An 8,839-nucleotide genomic window follows, 5' to 3' on the forward strand; every position below is an offset into this window, starting at 1 on the left:
TAAGTCATAGGGAGAAATTCAGATATCATATGATCTCACTCATAAGTGGAAGATAAAAGCATTGACAAACAAACACATAGCAACAGAGATTGGATTAGTGATTGCCAGAGAGGAAAGGTGGAGGCAGGAGGGAGAAAGGGGTGATTAGGCACATGTGTGTGGTGGTGGATGGTAATTGGTCTTTGGGTGGTGAACACGATGTAATCTACACAGAATTCGAAATTTATTACAATGTACACCTGAAATTTGTATAATGTTGTAAACCAATGTGACTGCAATAAAAATAAAGAAAATTAAAAAAAAACAAAACAAACAACAAAGAAAGAAAATATATCTTTACATGAATTATAAGGAAACTATCTACAGGAATCCATATATGACCACATCATAGGAAGTGCTGAAAAGGGAAGATGGAAGTATAATTATTATTTTTTCACTATTCATATGTTTATTTAGAATGTTAAAAAGAATTGTCACTTTCTTTGAGTTTCCTAACATTTTCCTGTTTTCTTATCTCTTTTAATGTCTAAGAATAAGTGCCGGTATGATAGAGTTGTGATCATTCAGCTTCCATAGATGAGAAGGAAGAGATGCAGGAAAGGCGTGCTACTTCTTGGCTGCCTGTTTTTTACTGTTGTATCTTGACCCATGTCTGTTGCATCTTTGTGTCTCTAAGGACACTGTCACCACAGCTGTATCTTCCAAAAATTTTGCCTAAGTTCATTACAAAGCGGACTCATTAGTGACGTTTGAACCCAGGTCACCAAGGACCCACTTATTTTTTATTTAGTTTCAGGTTTAGCAAATAAACCAAATATGTATATCTTAATAGTGTAAAAGTCTTTTACTCTATCCATAGAAGTCAGAATATCGATTTCAAGGCAAGATGGGGAAATAGTTGAACATTTTACCTCCAACCAAGAGGTAGCTAGAAACTATTTCCTGGGCATCAAGGGGACCAAAGTTCTTGGTTTGAAAATCTCATTGTGTTGACAATGAAAAAACTCAGAGTTGTAGGCCCTCCCAGAGCACCAGTCAGGGTAAGCGGAATCACAAGCCGAGAACCAAGTAGATCCCACACACACCTTTTCTAATAGATCCTCTTCATCAAATTAGCCTTTAGGACGCTTGTTAAAGAGGCAGGTAAAGCTATTATTAACTCTCAAAAGAGTAAGTACAGTGGCCATTTCATCCACTTTCATCTTTGGTACATCTATATGTCATTTTTCTCTGAGAAGCAAATTTGATATGATTTACCCAGATCAGATGTAACTAATATTTGAATTATTATATAAAGATCCACAGAACTTCCTGAGTTGTATTTTTTGAATGCTGGTTGTATAGTTTACATAAAGGCAATGTGAATTTATATGCAGTGAGAACTTATCTCTGCCACACTCTCACTTTCCTCTAAAAAGAAAAAAAAATTTCTCTACTTTAAAATCACCTGATATGACAACTCAAGTAATAATGTTGACAAAGTTAGTTCTCCTTGTACTTTTTATTTATTTATTTATTTTATTTTTCCTTTTTTCTCCCAAAGCCCCTCGGGTACATAGTTGTGTATTTTTAGTTGTGGGTCCTTCTAGTTGTGGCATGTGGGATGCCGCCTCAGCATGGCCTGACGAGCAGTGCCATGTCCGTGTCCAGGATTCGAACCAGTGAAACCCTGGGCAGCCGAAGCAGGGCGCACGGACTTAACCGCTTGGCCATGGGGATGTCCCCTCTCCTTGTACTCTTTTAAAATAAAAAAATCTTTGAAAGATGCAAACTATTTTCTTAAAATTTACGTCTTAAAAACTAGGATTATTGGGGCCATCGCGGTGGTGCAGCGGTTAAGCACGCACATTCCCCTTCAGCTGCCTGGGGTTCGCCGATTCTATCCCAGGTGCAGACATGGCACTGCTTGGCAAGCCGTGCTGTGGTAGGCTCCCACATATAAAGTAGAGGAAGATGGGTATGGATGTTAGCTCAGGGCCAGGCTTCCTCAGCAAAAAGGTGGAGATTAGCAGCAGTTAGCTCAGGGCTAGTCTTCTTCTTCAAAAAAAAGCTAAAGTTACAAAAAAAAAACTAGGATTATTAACGAATGGAATAAGTGAAGAATATTTTGGAACAAGGGCTACCACCCAGAGGGTGCAGGAAAGAGTGTGTTACCATGGATAGCCCCAGGAGCCACTGGATTGAGGAGTAATGAATTAAGGAAGGTATGAAGACTGACAGGAGTATTCTTTGCTTTGATTAAAATTATCTGTTTTGGTTATTATGGCGTGTCCCTACAGTTCCTAGGAACATCAATGTTCTTCAAAAAATCTTTGTTGTCTTTCCTTTCCAATGATGGTGACAGTAACCTTGGGGTTCAACTGTAATAACTGGTCATACAGTGAGAGATGATCCTGCCCTAATCTCTGAAGAAAGTGAATATTTTAGAGGAACAAACCAGATAAGAAGCTAATTGAGTTTTGCTAAGAAATTGAAAAGCAAAGTGTTTCCTTTTCATTTATGAAAAAGACACTCAAATCCTGGAGATACTAGTTCAGAACTAAAAGGTATTTGTGCATGTTAGTAGGACTAAGTGTGCTTGCCAAGGAAAAACCGCAGAATGACTATTAAGCCAAAGCAAGGAGAATTCTTAAATTCTGCTTTTAAAATGTTGTGAGAATATACATTGAAGAGACATAAATGGAAAATTTAGGGGAAAAATATTTATCTGCAGAAGACAAGAATGAAAGCCTTAAATATAGACTGAACAGATGACTATTCCATGTGTCAACTGCTGAGTGAGTTCAGAGCCAACGGCCCAAACCTGTAACAGATAAAAGTGTCAATAATCTGGAAAAAAGAGGCATGAAATATTGTAGCAATTTCAGTGTGGATACAATTATACAGTCACACAGTGATATGAAGGAAAACGTGATACAAAGTTTATAATGATATCTTGGTAAATGTAGACAAAAGTTCTAAAACAGATACTCCCTCTTTCCTTGAAATTTCATTTCCAGGAATCATGAAATCATGCAATAATTTTTATTAAAAGATGCTTTTTTCAGGCGTTTTCACAATTGTAGAAAACAAGAAGATATATAAAAGTGTGTTGGAAATTGATTTAAAACTTGTGATACATTCATAAAGCTATTTCAATATACCTCATATTTGTAAATAATGAGAATTTAAAAAAATAAAGAAGGATTCAAAAACTGAAGTTATACAAATACATTGGGTTGAAACTAAATGGAATTAAATTAAATATATTTATCTTATATAGATGTAAAATATTTATAATATATTTTAAGGTGAATAACATGTGAAAAATTATGTATGCAGATGTGCAAATTCCTTGACCTCCAGTTTGAATATCTTACTCACACATTCCTCAAGAAACAAAAATAGCCAGCAAGAAACATACAAATACGTATCTACTTGACAGCTAAAGCAAGGAAGAGATATCAGTTAACAGTTTGGCCAGCGTGGAAGGTAATAACATAAGGAAAGAGGGTGATAGTTTCCTGGTATGCATGACTTTATCCACTAGCAAAACTGCTGTTTCAAGTGCAAAAAAAAAAACAAAAAACAAAAAGAAAACTCCTCAGTGTTAAACACAGGGAAATATAAAATTTAAATAATTAAAATCAGTGACAAAGCACTTTCAAGATTAAACCCAAATAGGACAGAAGACAGGTTTGAACATGTAAGCAAATGAGTAAGATTTATAGGTATTTTTACAACATGTCTTACCATTGACTCTAAGATTGTTAGTTTTGGTAGCTATCCCAGTAAAAAAGACAACAGTCTCTGATTTCACCAAATTTACTTTCTCAGATTAAGTGCTGAGACAGAAGTAACAATTATCTGTTATGGGGACAGAAATGAGGAGCAGTTAACACAGACAATTGAGTTTTAGATGACTTTCCAGTAAAAGTGATGCTCAAAGTGAAAATCACAAACAAACAGTTTTATCGGTAGTTTGGGAGACCGGGAAGTAAGGATGGGATGTGGAAGGAGGGAGATAGGAAGAGAGATTTTTTTTTTATTTCCCAGATAGATAACCCACGTGAATTGTTTACTACAAGACTTATCACATGGTAAATTCTCAATAAATACAATTTATTCTTTTTATTGTAAGGAACATAAAGTAGGAAGAAGAGGATAATGGTTACACAAAGCATAAGTCCCATTTAGGATTTTGTAGTTTTGAGCTCACATCACATGAATTATCTGTGGGAATCCAGAAAATAACAGCTGACATATATGAAGCACATACCATGCATCAGGTTTCATTGTAAATATATTACTTCTTCTTATCATTTTAAGTATATATGGTAGATCCTATGGTTATCTCCATTTTATAGATTAAACAACTGAAGACCTGAGAGATTGGGAAGTTTGCCCAAGGTCAAACAGATGTTGGCTGGGAAAGCCAGCTGTAGAATGATAGAGATCTCGCTACAGAAGGTCTGCTCTTAACATGGTGCTGCCACCACAGCTAAGACTGAGTGAGAGAGTAAAGCCGGGTGCATTGAGAGGATATTTAGTACTTTAAATTCGATTCTGTACTTAGTCGTGGTGATAACATGTTGTGAAAGCGTTTTCCATGCTTAACTGAACAGACTGAAAGCATGAAAGAAATATGTGGTTCTTTCCAGCTGTATATTGTTAGGCCAAACGTTTCTTCACTTGTAGCAAATAAATTGTGCAGTGAAATATTGTCTGCCTTGTGTATCCAGTGGACACTGAGTGTCAATTACACACGTCCGGAGAAACAAAAGGAGAGTCAGAGGAGTAACCCAACAATGTGGAAGTTGCCCGTTAAAACACAAAACAAAACCAAATGACATAAGCACATGCTTGGTCTTAGTGGCAAAATGTAAAATATAAGTTGCAGATGGATCAACAAAGCCTGATGGAGCCCAGATTAGTTGTTACATATTTATGTTTTATCATGACTAATCCTTCAAGGAACAACAAAACAAATTATTACCTTTAAATGCTCACCTTTGAAATAAAGAAGAAACTTTAGATGTAAGACAAAAATCAAAATTTTGTTAAAGCACAACACATTGTGGGTCAAGTCTAATCACATGAGAAAATCCAGGCTTGGGTATAGATTAAAACAGTGAAATAAAAGAGGAAAATGGTGGGGTGGGGGGGGGGGCAGCCCACTGGCGCAGCAGTTCAGTTGACACCTTCCTCTTCGGCTGCCCAGGGTTCGCCAGTTCAGATCCACCTGCAGACCTACACACTTGCTGGTCGAGCCATGCTGTGGCAGGCGTCCCACATATAAAGCAGAGGAAGATGCGGGGGCACGGATGTCAGCTCAGGGCCAATGTTCCTTGGCAAAAAGAGGAGGGTTGGCAGCAGATGTTAGCTCAGGGCTAATCTTCCCCCCAAAATAAATTTAATTAATTAATTAATTAAAATTTTAAAGAGAGGAAAATGGTATGGTAAAATAGCTTATTAAAATACATTTAAAGATCTGTCACAAAACCGCCAAAACAATAAAATGAGACAAAGAATTTAGCAGTCAAGCCCACCAGAATATGGTAATATCAACTACTAATTTATAGAAGAAACTACATTCTAATTAGTTTGCTGTCTCTGGTAGTCACTGTTTCGTGCTATCTGGCTTTGATAGCCTTCTATTCAAATAAAATATTTCTAAATTTTATGTGAAGTTGAATAAAACTCAGTAGTCAGTAATGAAAAACCACACAATAGCAACCTTCATCCTGTTGGGGCTGACAGATGACCCTCAACTTCAAATTCCAGTTTTCATTTTTCTATTTCTCACTTACATGTTGAATATAACCAGAAATTTGACCATCATATGCCTCACTTACTGGACTCCTACCTTAACGAACCCGTGAACTTTTTCCTACAGAATTTTGAATTATTGCAACTTTCATTTACATCTGCTTGTATCCTTAGATATTTGTACAACATAGTAACAGGTGACGGGACAATTACATATAGTATGTGTTATTATAATTATAGTATGTGTTATAATAATACTTTTGTTATTCAAGTGTTTTTTACTGATATCTTTGGAGTAACAGAATTTTTTCTCTTGGCCACCATGTCCTGTGACCGCTATGTGGCCATCTGCAAATCTCTGTGTTCTGTGACCATCATGAGCAGCAGAGTCTGCAGGAGGCTCTCCTCTGCTTTCAAATGTCTGGCTTGTTCATCACACTCCTGCACTTATTCTGTTCCTAAATTTGAAATTCTGCGACTCCAATGTCACTGATTACTTTTTCTGTGATGCATCTCCTATCTTGAAGATATCATGCTCAGACACGTGGCTCATAGAGCAGTTGGTTAATGTCTGTGCTGTGCTGACTTTCGTTGTGACCCTTATGTGTGTTGTTCTGTCTGACATTTACATCATCAAGACCCTTCTAAGATTCCCCTCTGCCCTGCAAAGGAAAAGGGCCTTTTCCACATGTTCTCACATGAGTGTGGTTTCCATCACCTATGGAAGCTGTATCTTCATCTGTATCAAACCTTCAGCAAAGGAATCAGTGGCTATTAATAAGGGTGTGACTGTGCTAATGACATCCATCGCTCCCATGTTGAACCCATTCATTTACACTTTGAGAAACACACAAGTGAGACAAGCCTTCAGTAATTCCTTCAAAAGAATTGCACTCATCTCAAAGAAGTAAGAGAATGTTCACATCCAGAAATAAAATATCAAGCTAAGCGTAAACCACTAAGTTCTAAATCTGTTTGCCTCTTGTTGACCTGATCTCTATTCAGGTTAAATTTCTCAAACATTTATTTATTGAACCCAGAATGAACATCCTCCACTTCATGAATACTCCAGTAATCCTCCAAACAAATGCATTTCAGGCCAAGATTCCAATCAGAAGACTTGATAATAATTTTCTGGTCAATGTAAGCCTGATTTTACTTTAGTCTAGCAAAGAAAATTGAAATGAAGAAAAATAAAACAAGTGCAAATCAACCAGGGAAATAAATAGATTAGCATATATTTTCTTGGACTTTCAAGAAAATGGTTTATTTAAAGTACTCTTCCAAACTAAATGTTACTGAAAATTTTAATTGATTAAATCAAAATTTATTGAGTTCTAAATCTTGGTAGGTCAAGTTCCAGGCGTATATTTTTTTTAATTAATAACATGCTAAACGCAGTTAGCTTACTATTAATCCTATTAAAAATCCTTTTAAATCCTTTTAAAAAAATTCCTAATTTTTTTAAAAAGCATCATTAGCAAGAAGTAACATGATATGATCTAAAAGTAAAGAAAACAAAAATAAATACATGTTCAAGTAAACATGTTTTAAATGAAAGCAGAATTTGATATCTAGGATTCTGGAGGTTATTCATAAAAATACACACACATTAAATGTTGAAATTTTAAAATTAAAAGATTCACAGATTATACAGAATAAATAACATCTTAAATAAATGTGAGGAAAAGCTCTTTTCTAAAAGGATATGAAATTATAAGGAGAATGTCAAAATGTATGTTGCAGTTGAGGAAACAAAGAAGTTGTTAAGATTGTCAAAAATATTCAATTGCTAAAATGGAACTTGAATATCCAAACTCAAAATATTGCTATATTAAGGAATAAATTTTTATGTATTATGGGAAAAGAATTTTAAAAGAAATCAAGGAAACCAAGCTTGCAATATACAGGGATCTAAGATAATTGAAAAGGAAGTCCAAATTTAACATTATAATTAAATGATAGTTAATTTTTTCATTAAATAAATGGCTTATAGATTAGAAGACTAGAAAATGTTCATCAATTTTTTCAAGGGAGCTCATAAAACTACTAAATAAATTTTCATACTGGTAGGTGTTCTCCCTTCTTTCTGGGATGAAGGCATCCTGGCCATCCTTTGGTTTATCTCCTGATATCTCTAGGATTTTGCACTTGCTGTTGCCTCTGTAAAAAAGTGCTCTTTCCCTCATTCTTCCATTCCACTTCTTTTTTTCATTTAGGTTTTAATTTAATTCTCATTTCCAATTATTGTCTGTTTCTTTCTCCTCCCACCACACAAACACACAAACCAAATCTGGAGAAATGGTCTTCCTACCTGCCGTTTTAACTTAAGCTTTCTTTTCTGTGCCACCAATTTCACTAACATTTTGTTACATTCTGTATCTAAAATCTGCCATGAAGGCAAAACTTTATTTTATGTACACCTGAGTATATATAAGACCTAGAAAATGAATGATGCTAAATATATTACCTTCAAATATGTTGAATACAAAAGCCTCACAACCCATGAAAAAATGGAGAATAATTATATTGAAGAAAAATACTAATTTATGATAGGAAAACAATCATATAAAAATCACAAGTGTAAAATATGCTCTCTCTATATGTATATATATTTTCTTTTTTTGCTGAGGGAGATTTGCCCTGAGTTAACATCTGTTGCCATTTCTCTTCTTCTCTTTTTCTTTGTTGCTTGAGGGATACTAGCCCTGAACTAACATCTATACCAATCTCCCTCCATTTTCTGTATATGGGGCACCTCTGCAGCATGGCTGGTGAGTGGCGTAGGTCCACACCCAGAACCCACAAGCCCAGGACACCAAATCACAGCGCACGGAACTTTAACATCTTGACCCCAGGGCTGGGCCGTGCTATATATTTTTAAGGGATTTTAAATCAAGATTTAACTACCCTGCTGCATTTAATTTATATTTTAAGATATGGAAAAAATTAACAAAAGCTGTTGTTTACTGAGATATCAATTTAGGCTAACTTTACCTATCTCTATAATATTATCTATATACGTATATAGATAAGTATATAAATTATATTTTTTAAAATGGATAATCTCCCAAAGACCACTGGAGTGGTT

The 8,839-nt window shown here is 35.4% G+C and overlaps 1 pseudogene; it reads left to right on the top strand.

The window, feature by feature from the left end:
• The first annotated feature begins 5,693 nt into the window (after positions 1-5,693).
• LOC124236254 (olfactory receptor 6C2-like) lies at positions 5,694-6,659 on the top strand (annotated as a pseudogene).
• Positions 6,660-8,839: the final 2,180 nt, after the last annotated feature.

This window comes from Equus quagga, chromosome 1, assembly GCF_021613505.1.
Source record: "Equus quagga isolate Etosha38 chromosome 1, UCLA_HA_Equagga_1.0, whole genome shotgun sequence".
NCBI classification, from domain to species: domain Eukaryota; kingdom Metazoa; phylum Chordata; class Mammalia; order Perissodactyla; family Equidae; genus Equus; species Equus quagga.